Source organism: Saimiri boliviensis, chromosome 12 (genome assembly GCF_048565385.1).
Source record: "Saimiri boliviensis isolate mSaiBol1 chromosome 12, mSaiBol1.pri, whole genome shotgun sequence".
NCBI lineage: Eukaryota > Metazoa > Chordata > Mammalia > Primates > Cebidae > Saimiri > Saimiri boliviensis.
The window spans coordinates 62,302,653-62,317,154 of record NC_133460.1 but is presented as its reverse complement, the minus strand read 5'-3'; the positions used below and the strand labels follow the sequence as shown (position 1 = coordinate 62,317,154).

The 14,502-nt window shown below is 34.8% G+C and overlaps 1 non-coding gene across 1 annotated transcript; it reads right to left on the bottom strand.

The window, feature by feature from the left end:
* Nucleotides 1–765: 765 nt before the first annotated feature.
* LOC120367425 (U6 spliceosomal RNA) lies at nucleotides 766–872 on the bottom strand. Its single transcript, XR_005581815.1, has one exon. It is a non-coding gene; the product is annotated as a U6 spliceosomal RNA (small nuclear RNA).
* Between the last annotated feature and the right edge of the window lie 13,630 nt (nucleotides 873–14,502).

Below are 14,502 nucleotides of genomic sequence, written 5' to 3'. Positions count from 1 at the left end.
CATTTTCATATTTCCCAAATCCTTTTTAAAAATTGTGTTATTGTGGTAAAAAATATGTATTGGCATCCTAAGTAACACAGAGATTCCCTCAAGTTAATGAGTTTATTCAGGAATGTGTAGCAGATTTGCAAATCTAGGCTATAAGTGCCATGAAGATTGTAAATATATCCAAGGGTGTTAAGGCAAGGGGAAGCTTTTAAAGGCAAATGAAAAAAGTACATGTAATTTGTTTTGAAACAGAGAACATTGGGTACAGGGGCTTATTGCAGGAGTTGACGTCAGTTAATTAGTGGAGAGTGTGTCTTGCAAGTATTCTTGTGCATCCAGTTAGCTGTCCTTGTGACTCACATAGCAAACTGCAGTTTATAAAGTCCTTGGCAAACATTCTTGTCATAGGCATATGTGTGTAAGAACCCTTCAGGGTCTTTGTAATAGATTCTTTTTTTCCACAGGCATGTTTGCATGAGTTCTCCCTTCTCAGCCTCCTGGGTTTCTTTCTTTCTTTTTTTCTTTCTCTCTCTCTCTTCTCTCTCTCTCTCTCTCTCTCTCTCTCTCTCTCTCTCTCTTTCTTGCTTGCTTTTGTTAGGGTTTGGCACAAGTTACTCCATTTCAATTCTGACACCTTGCATGATATTACAGCATTTACAGTTCTGTGACATTAAGTACACCTTCATGTTGTTGTGCACCCATGACCAACATCCATCTCTAGAACTTTCACATCTTGCAAAACTGAAACTTCATACCCATTAATAACCACCCATTTCCCAAAACATGTTATGCTTCACAAAGTTTTATGTCATCCTTGTGCAGAGGCCATGCTAATTTATTCAGTAACATTTCAATTTTAGCATATGTGCTGACAAATTGAGCACCCAAATTCTTTCCTATTGGTGGCTGTTTTTTCTGATCTATATGCAATAGTACCTGGGTGGTAATCCAAAGACATCATCCTGGTAGCTCTATGATTTACTTAACATGCTGTAATTAAGAGCCAATTGTTTAATCTGATTATTTTGCCTTGAGGCAACTTTACAGATATTTTAAAGATTATGTTTATAAGTAAGTTGATTCAATTTGGAAATATCTGTCTTCTTTCTCCATTTTTTTCCTGTTTGTTCTATAAGGCATATGGTTGGGTAACCAGAGATGCTCATTTTTTTGACCCTAAAATTCTGTGTGATTGTGAATTATATGAACTCAGATGTGTTTTGGGGGTAGGTCAGTTCCTTCATAATGTGAGAAATCAACTATTTGAATACATCCTTCTAGGAAATTTTTGTTTCTCTCTCTTCAAATACACAGGATTTTAAGCCTTCTGTTTTAAAAGCTTTCTTCTATGTATAATTCTTTTCACAGGTACCTTGAATTCTAGAAGCATTTAGCAGACTATGTTCTACCTGCTGGAAACGAAAATGCTCATTCCTCAGTGCTACAAAGAAATGACACTTGAACATAAATTTAATTTTCTTAGCAAGGCAATTTTTACTTCTATAGAAGAGTGCATCTCACAGATGGAGCAATAGTGAGAGCACACCTGGATAAGGGAGGGGAAGGGGTTCTTATTTCTGACACAGGGAACCCCTGCTGCTATGTCATTCCCCTATTGGCTAGGGTTGGACCGCACAGTCTAACTCTAAGCTAATTCCAATTGGCTGTTTTAAAGAGAGCAGGGGTACAAGCCAGAGTCAGGGGTTTGTAGTTTGGCAGGAAGACCAGGTCAGAGCAAGTGATCAGGAGAACAGATGTGAACTACTGTTTAGAGCTGGCAGGAAAGTTGTTTACTGACACTAGAGACAAGGGGGCAAAGAGAACCAGGAAGTTAAACTTTAAAATGGAGAATCAAAGAATAAGAGAGCTGAACAGACTGACATACAGATTCTTTGAAGAAAAAATTGAAGCTCAATGTATCTTAACCTACCTAATTTCTCCAATTTAGTTAGGGATACATTTTTTAAACCTGTGCAAAAGATCTAAACATATTTCTCTGATACTGAAATATACTGAGTGCTTAGTGTTGTTTTACCTTGCCATGAAAAGTGATTTCATTTCATTTTTTAAACAGACCTTAATGTTTAGAAGAGTTTTAGATTTACAGAAAAATTGAGAAGTTAGTACAGAGAATTCCATGTATCTTGTACTGTTTCCTCGTCTACTTATATCTTACATATTATTTGCATCACTAACGTTTTTCGTATCAGCATGACACATTTATTATAATTAATGAGCCAATATTGATACACTATTGTTAATAAAAGTCCATAGTTTTTATCTAATGTCATTTTTCTCTTCTGGGACATATTTTTTCAATCAATTGGACCAAAGTCTAGGACTGTGATTATTGGATCATATGATAAGACTATGTTAGCTTTGTAAGAAACTTCCAAAAATTTTTTTGAACTGGCTGTAGCATTTTGCATTCCCACCAATAATAAACAAAAGTTTCTGTTGCTCCACATCCTTGCCAATATTTGGCATTTTCATTATTTTTTTTTTAATTTTAGCCATTCTAACTAATGTATAGTGGTATCTCATATATTTTTTTAAATTTGCCATTACCTAATGACAAATGGGGCTGAGAATTTTTTTATATCCTTATTTTTCATCTGCCAGTCTTCTCCTGTGATATATTTGTTCTCATCTATACATTGTATTGAATTTGCTAAAATTTTGCTGAGGATTTTTGTGTTTATGTTCATAAGAGATATTGGTCTGTAGAGTTCCTTTATTATAATGTCTTTATTTGGATTGGCTATTAGGGTAAAACTTGGCCCACTGACTGAATTTTTCATTTTCAGGCTTTATTCTGCCTGTAGAAATTAGTTTCTCCTTAGTCCAAATTCTTCAGTGATTAATTTTGTTTGGTGATCAGTTTTGTTTATGAAATAGTCTGTTTTGGCTAGGCTAAGTCATCTGGCCTTTTATATACATTTTTGAATTACCTGGTTTGTATTTCTAACTAATTTTCTTGATATTTTGGTAGAAAGTGAAGTATGCTTGTATTTTAATATGAGGAAAACTGACACTTTTAGAATGTTGAATACTCAAAAACATAAACACATTATGCCTTTCCATTTAGTTAGATCATCTTTGATTGCCTTTACCAGCATTTTAAAGTTTTTAGAATGTAGATTCTCTACATTTTTTGTTTGATATATACTTAAATGTTCCTTATTTGTAGTAATTGTAAATAGTATTGTGCTTTAAAATTTGATTGCCAATTGTTCATTGCTAGCATATAGATACTTTCAATTTTTTGAATTTCCCTTATATCCTATGACCTTGTCACTTATTCATTCTAGAAATGATTTTTCTTCTTGTTTGTTTTGTTTTGGTAGATGCCTTATAATTGTCGTACTGTCTGCCATTACAAACAATTTTATTTATTTATTTCTAATCATTATGCCTTTTATTTCTTTGTCTTGCCTTATTACACTAGTTAAGACTTTCAGTACTGTTAAATATGAGTGGTAACAATGAGCATCTTTGCTTTATTTCTAATCTTTGGGGAAAAACATTTAGTATATCAATATTAAGTATGATGTTAACTGTAAGCTTTTTGTGGATGCTTTTTGTCAGGTTGAGGAAGTTTCTTTCTAATTTTCTGAGAGTTTTATTATTAATGTTTCTTTAAATACATCTTCTATATCAATTGATATCTTGTATTTTTTTCTTTAAAACATTAATGTTATAAATTATATAAATAATTTATATATATATTAAACCAAACTTGCATCCCTGGGGAGAAAAAAATTCTCTTGGCTGTGGCATACATTCTTTTTATATATTCTGGATTGGATTCGCTAATGTTTTGTTGGGAATATTTGCACCTTTATTCACAAAGGGCTTTCATCTGTAAAAGACATCTTTAATTATTGTATCGGGTATTGGCTTTATAAAGTGAATTGAGGTGGGGATCCATGATCTCATCTCACTGCTGCCTGTGCTTTAGGCATGGTTTCTGTTCATAAGTCTCTATTGCATCTGTCTTTCTAAGCAACCATATTTATCAGCCTTTTCCTTTGGGAAAGGAAAAGCCTCCTCAGACTTCGGGATAGTGTATTAGTCTGTTTTCATATTGCTATAAAGAACTTTCCAAGACTGGGTAATTTATAAATAAAAAAGATTTAATTGATTCACAGTTCCACATGGTTGGGGAGACCTCAGGAAACTTACAACCATGGTGAAGGGGAAGCAGGCCTGTTTTACGTGATAGCAGACAAGGGTGTGGAGCAGGAATTGTCAAATGCTTATAAAACAGTCAAATCTTGTGAGTACTCACTCACTATTATAAAAAAAAAAGCATGGGGGAAACCACTCCCATGATCCAATCACCTCCCACTAGGTTGCTCCCTTGATAAGTGGGGATTATGGGGATTACACTTTGAGATGAGATTTGGGTGGGGACACAGAGCCAAACCATATCAGATAGGTTTGCATAGAACTGCCCACTGTGAAACTTGTGGCAAGCCAGGCCAGGAGCTGACAGACCAAGAAGCGGGCAAAGGGAATGAATCATCCATGGAAGAAGTTCATGAGGGACATCCCAGGTGGCAGCCATTTCTATTTGGAGTGGTGTGGCTCTATCTTTTAGATACTTCTGCATGAGTATAAGGATGTCTTGTAAGCACCAGCATGTTTAGATAAATGGTTGGCTGAGAGCCATCTACCACCCTGTGGTAAAGAATGGTGATGAGCAGCCACTGCAGCAGATGGCCATTTCTGTGGGCTGCCTATTTGGTGACAGAAGCCCAGCTAGCAGAAGCAAAGTAAAATGGCTTTAGTAAGAATTACAATTGGAAAAAGGTTTCTCTTTGAAGAGTTTGATAGTAAAAAATTGACAGTTAAAACTAATATCTGGGCTACGCATGTATACTTATGTTTTTTTTTTTTTGAAACAGAATCTCACTCTGTAGCCCAGGCTGGAGTACAGTGGTGAGATCTCAGCTCACTCTAGCCTCCACCTCTCCAGTTAAAGTGATTCTTCCACCTTAGCCTCCAGAGTAGCTGGGACTACAGGTGTTCTCCACCATGCCCGACTAATTTTTGTGTTTTTATAGAGATGGGGTTTCACCATATTAACCACGCTGGTCTTGAACTCCTGACTTCAAGTGATCTGCCTGCTTTGGCCTTCCAAAGTGCTGGGATTGCAGGTGTGAGCCACTGCACCCAGGCTATTTATGTATTATTTTAAGGCCTCTGTTCTCTCTCTGTAAAATATCTCAGTCAACTGAATCCTATATCTCTATTTCCTTCTGCCCATCCCTCCTTCCTCTTGCCATCCTCAAAGCCACATTAGGGGACAACAAAAGAAAGAATTATGACAGCCTGGGATCCGTTGGAGAAAATGGAAAGGGCCCCAGATCTCTCTTTTGGAGAGAAATCTGTTTTTCCTCATGGTACCCCCAAAGTTGTAAGCGGACAGATAAAACTCTGCTCTCTTTTGTATTGAATTCTATGTGGCTTTTTGGGGAATGCCATAGATGCTTGAAACTGTGAGAGGATTTGACCTTGATGTGTGTTTGATGGTTGGTAGTGTGATGGTGGGCAAGAGCTACAGTGTTAGAGGTGGCTAAGGACAGTTATTTGCAGGAGATGGTCCTTGCTTCAGGGGGCTGCTTGTTTCTTTGCATATATGGATAAGAAAAGCATGGTTCAGGCCCTAAAAACTTCATGCTTTCTTAGTCCAGTTCCTTAAAGAACTCCACCCTAAAATTAATAATCTAACTAAGAAACAAGCACAGTTGAAAAGACCACCTATCAAACTAAATCAGTCTTTGAAACTCTTTGTAAAAGTAATTTACATATTTAAAAGAAATCTCAATTTTTAAAGGCTTACCTGTCTCTGCACTTAAACTACTAGAAACTTTATGGGGAAGAGAACATCTTGAAGTTTACATAACAAATCCTGCCTTTGTTTGGATCAAAGTTTTGTGTCTTTGAGATGTAAATTTTCTACCTAGTTTTCCTGAGTCCTGTCTTTGGAAATGCATATTTAGAGTTGCTTCCCTAACAATTGTTTAGGGCAAGAAACAGCTATTTAAGAGATTGACAGTCTAAAGTTGGGGAAAAACTGAAAACTGAGAAATGAAAAACCTTATAAGCATAGATTCTGCTTCTTTCTGCATGTCTGTTATGTTTATATGTGTCCTGTGTAAGTGATATTTCACTACAAAATATTCAAACAAGCTCTAATTAATTGACTTAAAGAGAAATTAAGTACAGAAATCGAATATCTTACTAGAAAAATAAAAGCTCAAATACCTGTTAGTTCACATGGTTTAATAATCTTTGGTAAATAAAACTAATTTCAAAACTTTCTTCAACAATTTAAAATCTGAAAATCATGGTACGGTAAATTAAGTAATTCTAGAGTTTTATTAGAAATTTGGGTTACTAAGCATTAGACTAGTCATTAATATATGTAATTAAAACTGTTCTATATAGAAGGAACTATTCTACATACAGAGTGTTTATATAAAGAAAAATATGTAATTTTGGGAAAGAAGTTTATGAAAAACTCTAAGATGTGGTTTTGCTTAAAGGAAAAGTAATTTTTTCTAGTTGAGAGGCTATTTAAAAGTTGTTTCAAATAAAGAAAAAAATACAGTTAAAACTAAATGGATAGAAAGAGAAAGGATAAAAGGGCTGAAATGAGAAAGCTTTGATTCCTATGTGGCTACATTCCAGTTAATTGAGGTATATTTTACCTTGATTATTCAAAACCATTCAACTTTTTTTGATTTAGGCATTTATTACTATAAATTTTTCTTTAGCACTACTTTTATTGTATTCCATAGGTTTTGGTATGTTGTTTTGTAATGTCGTCTTTGGTATGGAGCTGCAGCTGTGCTGCATCATGTTCACCAAAGGTGAAAGTTACCAGTGGAATTTAGAGATGACTCAAATGCCTGGGGATTTGTTTCAATGAATGCATAAAGAGATGCAAACTAAGACGCAAAAAGCAAAATATTCAACCCTTTGGTAATTGTTATCTACAATTGCTAAAATGAAGGAAAGAAAGTGCTGGGTTGAGCTTTGAGGCTGGACTAAGCTGAGGTGCAGGTCTGTCTGAGCTCAGATCGCTAGCCTCAAAGCTACCCACGAAGGGAAAAAATTATGCTAGAGGGAAAGAAAATGACTCTGAGTCCTCTGGTTACCAAAAAGGTAGTCAATGGTGAAGTGGTTGGGGCAGGGGCTTGGGGAGGCAAAACTAAGTAACTATTAAAACTAAAAAGTAAAATTTTAAAGAAAAGTTTTATTTTGTGGATTGATATCATCAGCTTCCTGAGAAACCTTTGCTAAACTGGATCGTGGGAGTAACTACTTTGGGATCAGTGAGTTTGATTTTGAATGCTGCAGAGTGGAGGAGCATATTTAGGCTGATGCAGGACCTGCAGCTCACTATTGAACAATTGCAGATGATTAGTGATGTTGAACATTTTCTCATATATGTGTTGGATATTCGTGTGTCTTTTTTTGAGAATGTATTTTCAGATACTTAGCCAACTTTAAATGAAATTATCATTATATTTCTTTTGAGTTTTTTTTTTAGTTCCTTGAATATTCTGGATATTAGTTCCTTGTCCAATGAATAGTTTGCAGATATATTTTTTCATTCAGCTTCTTTTAACTGTGTTGATTGTTTCCTTTGGCAAAGCTTTTTAGTTTGATATAGGGCTATTTATCTATTTTTGTTTTTCTTTTTTGCTTGTGCTTTTGGGTTTTTAATCATAAAATCTTTGCCTAGACTAATATCCTGGAATGTTTCCCCTATGCTTTCTTGTAGAAGATTTATAGTTTTGAATCTTATATTTAAGTCTTTAATTCATTTTGAGTTGATTTTTGTATATGGTAAAATATGGAGTTCTAGTTTCATTCTTCTGCATATGGATATCCAGTTTCCCAAAACCATTTATTAAAAAGGATATCTTTTCCTAAGTGTAGGTTCTTGGTGCCTTTATTAAAAATCAGGGGGCTAAAATATGTAAATCTATTTCTGGGTTCTCAATTCTGTTCTGCTGGTTTATGCGCCTATTTTATATCAATATCATACTATTTTGATTACTACAGCCTTGTCATATATTTTGAAGTCGGATAGCATGATACCTCAAGATTTGTTTGTTTTGCTCAAGATTTATTTGGCTATTTGGGTACTTTTTTGCTTCCAAGTGATTTTTAGAATTTTTTCTATTTCTGTGAAAAATGCCTTGGTATTTGATAAGGATCACATTGAATCTGTAGATTGCTTTGAGTAATATGGTTATTTTAACAAGATTAAGTCTTCTAATTTGAGAGTACGGAATTTCTTTCCATTTGTTTGTATTCTTTTCAATTAATTTAATTAGTGTTGTCATTTTCCTTATAGAAGTCTTTCACTTCCTTGGATAAATACATTCCCAAGTATTTTATTTTATTTCATTGGTACCTATTGAAAATGAGATTGCATTCTTGATTTCTTTTTCAGTCAGATTATTCTCAGCATATAGAAATAATAAGTTTTGTGTGCTGATTTTGTATCCTACAACTTTACTAAATTGATCAAATCTAAGAGATTTTTGGTAGAGACTATGGTTTTTTTTTTTTTTTTTTTTTAATACATATAAGAACATGTGTTCTGAATAAAGAAATAATTTGACTTTCTTTTTTTCCAGTTTTGATTACTTTTATTTTTTTCCATTGCCAAATATCTCTGGATAGAACTTCCAGTACTATGTTTAACAACAGTGGTGAAAGCGGGCATCTCTGGCTAATTTCAGTTCTTAAAGAACAGGCTTTCAGCTTTTTTCCACTCAGTATGATACAGCTATGTGTTTATCAGAAACGCACTTTATTATTTTGAGGTATTTTCTTTCTGTGTCTACTTTTTTGAAAGCTTTTTTCATAAAAGATGTTTAATTTTATAGAATTCTTTTTCTGAATCTATTGTGATGATCAAATGGTTTTGTTCTTCATATTTTTGATGTGAATGGCTCACATTTATTGATTTGCATATGCTGAACTATCCTTACATTATGGATGTGAATCCCGTTTAATCATGGTATATTCTTTTTGATATGCTTTTGAATTTGCTTTGGTTGTATTTTGTTAAAAACTCTTGTGTGTATGTTTATTAGAAATATTAGCCTTTAGTTTTCTTTTTTATTGTGTCTTTGCATGGTTTTCATATCAATGCAACACTGCCTTCATAGAGTAAGTTAGAATTTCCTCCTCTTTAATTTTTTGGAATAGTTTAAGAAGAATTGTTGTTCTTCTTTGTAAGTCTAGTAGAATTTTGACAGTGAAGTCATAACGTTCTAGGCTTTTCCAACTTGGGAGACTTTTGAATACAAATTCAATCTTGACGCCTGTTATTGGTCTGTTCATGTTTTCTCTTTCTCTTTTGCTGATTCAAGACTGGTACGTTTGTATGTCCATAAATTTATCTGCTTTCTCAATATTTTCCAGTTTTTTAAAAAATATACTTGTTTGTAGTACTCTCCAGCGATCTTTTGCATTTCCGTGCTATCAGTTGTCATGTTACCTCTGTTCCTGATTTTGTTTATTTGGCTATCATCTCATTTTTACTTGGTTAATGTAGCTATCAGTTTATAAATTTTATCTTTCAAAAAAAGCCCCAAATTTTTATTTCATTCATTCTTTGTATAGTTCTTCCTTTTTCTTTATTTTTTCATTCTACTAATTTTTTTTGTTCTTTCTTTTCCAGTTAATTAGGTACATTTTGGCTTGATTATTCAAAACCATTCAAATTTTTTGATTTAGGCATTTATTACTATAAACTTTTCTTTTAGCACTACTTTTTTTGTATTCCATAGGTTTTGGTGTGTGGTTTTCTAAATTTTTATTTGTTTCAATATGTTTTTTTAAATTTTCTTTTAGTCTATTTGTATCTGTACAGGTGAAGTTAGTCTCTTATAGGCAGCATATAGGTGGGACATGTTTTTTAAAATACATTCAGCTATTTTACATCTTTAAATGAAAAATTTAATCCATTTTCATTCAAGATTAGTATTGATATGTAAGAACTTATTCCTGTCATTGTGTTAATTTTTTTTCTGTTTGTTTTCTTTCTTTCTCTCCTGTTATTTATCATTGTGATTTAGTGGTAGTGTTAACTTTGAGTCTTCTCTTATTCCTTTTTGTCTTTGCTCTATCAATATGTTTTATTCCTCCGTGTTTTCATAATGTTAGATACTGTCCTTCTTTTCAATGTGGAGAATTCTTTCAAAATTTTTCTTGTAGGGCTAGTCTAGTAGTGATGCATTTCTTTAGTTTTTACTTGCTCAAAAAGGTTTTATTTCTTCTTCATTTATAAAGTAAAATTTGCTGGCTAGAGTATTCTTGGCTTGGTTTGATTTTCTTTTAGCACTTTGAATATATCATCTCATTCTCTTCTGGCCTGTAGGATTTCTACTGAAAACCAGTTGGTAATCTGATGAAACTTCCTTATATGTGACTAGACAGTTTTTTCTTGATGCTTTTGGAATTCTGTCTTTGTCTTTGTGTATTAGGCCATTCTTACATTGCTATAAAGAAATATCTGAGGCTAGGTAATTTATTAGAAAAGAGATTTAATTGGTTCACAGTTCTTCAGGCTATTCAGGAATAGTAGCACTGGCATCTGCTTCTGAGGGGGCCTCAGGAAGCTTTTACTCATGGCAGACTATGAAGTGGGAGCAGATACATTACATGCAAAAGGCAGAAGGAAATAGGGAGGAAGATGTCACATAATTTTTTTTGTTTTTTTGAGACAGACTCTCATTCTATTGCCCAGGCTGGAATGCAGTGTGGTGATACATGCAGCCTCAGTGCAACCTGCACCTCCTGGATTCAAGTGATTCTTGTGTCTTAACCTCCTGAGTAGCTGGGATTACAGACATGTGACACCCCACCAGGCTAATTTTTGTATTTTTAGTAGAGCTGGGTTTTGCCATGTTGGCCAAGCTTGTCTCAAACTCTAGACTTCAGATGGTCCATCTGTCTTGGCAGCCCAAAGTGCTGGGATTGCAGGCATGAGTCACCGTGTCAGGCCAGATGTCACATACTTTTAGGTGATTAGAACTCATGTTAATTCAGAGCAACAGCTCACTTATCATCAATGGGATTGGGATGACCAAAACCATTTATAAGGGATCTGCTCCCATGATGTAAACATCTTCAAACAGGCCCTACTTACAACACTGGGGATTACATTTCAACATGAAATATGGGCAGGGTCAAGTATTTACACTTTACCATTGTGCCTCTATTACCTCCTAAATCTCGTGTACTTTTCACATTTCAAAATACAATTATCTTTTCTCAGTAGTTTCCCCAAAGTCTTGCCTCATTCCAGCATTAACTCAAAAGTTCAAAGTCTTATCCAAGACAAGAAAAATTTCTTCTGCCTATGAACCTATAAATTCAAAGTCAAGTTACCTATTTCCAAGATTCAATAGTTGTATAAGCACTGGGCAAAAATTCCCATCCCAAAAGGGAGATATTGGCCAAAAGAAAGAGGATACATGCCGCATGTAAGTCCAAAACTCAGCAGGGAAGTCATTAAACCTCAAAGCTCCAAAATAAGGATGGGTGGGTTGCTGTCAGTAGCAGCTGCCACAGGCAGGTGGTTTTAAAGCTCTCTGAGCAAATGCCTTGGTTCACTTTGTCATAGGGGAAGCCTCCCAAGGACACTGCACTGCCTGTTTCCCAAGGTACAGAATGCTGTGTGGGCTATATTGCTGGAGACCCTTTGCCACTGCTGGGTACAACTCTGTTGCACCACTGAAGCTCTTGGGGTAGATATGGGGGGATGTCAGTGGGGCTCCAGGGTTCTGGAGATGCAGGGGTTGTTGAGCTCCAGGACAGAATGAAGTCAGATAGACTCTAGACTTTCAAAATGGTGCTGTGCTGTGGCTGCTTGGATCTCAGGGTGTGTGAGGCTTAGCATGGGCTCCCTTTTTAGAGCAATGTTGTCATGCAAGCTCCAGGCAGATCCCTAGTCTCAGGGTTCTTGATGATTGAGGGGCTCTCCCATGGCTAGAACTCCAAGAGTCCATGGTGGAAATCAGGATCACTGTGGATCTCTCACTAACCTTTCCCTTGCACTAGGGAGCATCTCCTGGCTACCCATTGATCTTGCTGGCTGATGCTTTGTTTTCCTCTACTGCTGTCTCTCAGGTGTTTTATTTCACTTCTCTATAGAATTCCAATGTTGCCTTTGAGATTCTCTATTCAAAGTGTAGTCATCTAGTTGCTATTTTGGTTCTTCTTTGTGAAGGAGGGGAGTGCCAAATGCCTTTAGTCACCAATCTTGAGGCCCCCTCCTTTTGCTTCTTAGATGGTGACTTAGATTTTTATTTTGAAACCTTTGTTCCTTTCTAATAAAGGCACTTAATATGTTAAATTTCCTTTTAAGCAATGCTATAGCTACATCCTACATATTTCGATATGTTATATTTTTAATTAGTTAAGTATATTTATTTCCCCTGAGATTTTATTTCTGAATCATAGATTATTTAGAAATGTGTTTAATTTCCAAGTCCTTTGATAGTTTTAACTTTCCATTTCTGATTTTTACTTTAAATTTACTATGGTCAGAGGACAAGCTGTATCTGGTTTTTATTCCTTTCCATTTTCAAATTTTTATTACTTTCTTTTCAGCCTTCTGTCCAGTGATAGATTCTTTCACATTTTCAAGGTATGTTTTATAACCCAAAGATACAGTCTATTTTAGTTAACATCTCATGTATGCATGAAAATAATTGTGTTCTGTTGTTAAGTCTTCTATAAACGTCAATTACATTCTATTGATTGATGGTGTTGTGCAGTTTCTCTCTTTTATAACTGATTTTTTTTGTTTAGTGGTTGTTTCAATTATTGAGAGAGTAGTTGAAGTCTTCAATTATAATTGTGGATCTGTCTTCTTGGTTTGGTTTTGTTTGTTTTTGCTTCATGTGTTTTGCAGCTCTGTTATTTTATACATACAGAAATATTATGTCTTCTAGATGAATTGACTGTTTTATTATTTTGTTAATACACCTCTTTGATAATTTTCTTTTCTTGAAACACATTTTGTCTGATTTTAATATAAGCACTGCTATTTTCTTTTGATTAGCATTTTTATGTTATATATATATTTTATTCTTTTGTCTCTGGCCTACCTATATCATTATAATTTAAATAAGCTTTCTATAGACAAAGAGTAGTTGGGTCACTACTACTACAAGGCAGCAGGAGAGAGGAGCTAAAATAAATTCTAGCCTGGTGTGGTGGCATGTGCCTGTAGTCCCAGCTGCTCGGTAGGCTGAGACTGGAGAATCGCTTGAGTCCAGCAGTTCTGGGCTGTAATGTGCTATGCCAGTCAGGTGTCAGAAAGTTCGGCATCAATATGATGACCTCCTGGGAGCAGGGACCACCAGGTTGCCTAAGGAGGGGTGAACCGGCATAGATTGGAAACAAAACAGGTCAAAATTCCCGTGCTGATCAGTAGTGGGATTGCACCTGTGAATAGCCACTGCACTCCAACCTGGGCAACATAGCAAGACCCTGTCTCTTAAAAAAAATAATTAATTAAAAATATCAATTCTGTTCTGCAAATCTGTGTTTTTATTGGTATAGTTAGACTGCATGCATGTAGTGTATTTATGTGTTTGGATTTAAATATGCCATATTGTTATATGCTCTAGTGTTTCTTTGGCAAAAGCAAGCAATATATGTATTTAAATTTATTTGTACTAGTTCTCCTTTCTCTGAAGGCATAGACCATTTTGGATGCCAGATTCACGTGTTGATGTGTCAGACCAGAATTTATGCTTAGGATGAGTCCATTTCTTTTCACTTTGTGTCTTATTTACAGAAGCTTTAGGACATCTGGATCTGAAAGTAGCCCAATAATCTAAATTGCTTCAGTGCTTGCTGACTCTCTTAAGTTTATGCCCCTATATTGTCTTTGGCCTTACAGAATTCTCTTTTCCATTTCTATGCAAGATTGTTAAAGTATTTAAAATTTGAGGCTTTATTTTAGTATTTTATCAGTTAATCATAATGTATTACATAAAGCGCATATTGCATCACTTAATCCTCCTAACAATGATGTAAAATAGATATCAGTACCTCTATTCTATAAGTGAGAAAACAGCTAAGAAGACTGCAAAGTTATTTGCTTCCCATAGTGAAGCATGTTTTAGAATTTAAAAAAGTTTAGAGATGGCATATTCTTTTAAGCAAGAGGAATCAGAAGGTTGGAAACCATAAAAATTAAACATTTTAGAGGGATCCAACATTGGTCTTTGGTCTTTATCAGAAATAGGACTAGATAAGTGAGATTTTTCAGTTTTCAAATAAGCTGCTGGTATCCCTGAGTGAATGTATCTATCAATCATATCCCCCTATATCTACATTTCCCAGATTATTTTAATAAAATAATACAACAGAACTTCTGGCTAGGTACACAGAATACCAAAATTTTATTGGCTTAGTAAAAACAGTTCTGACATCTATAACTGATAAAATATTGGTATCCAG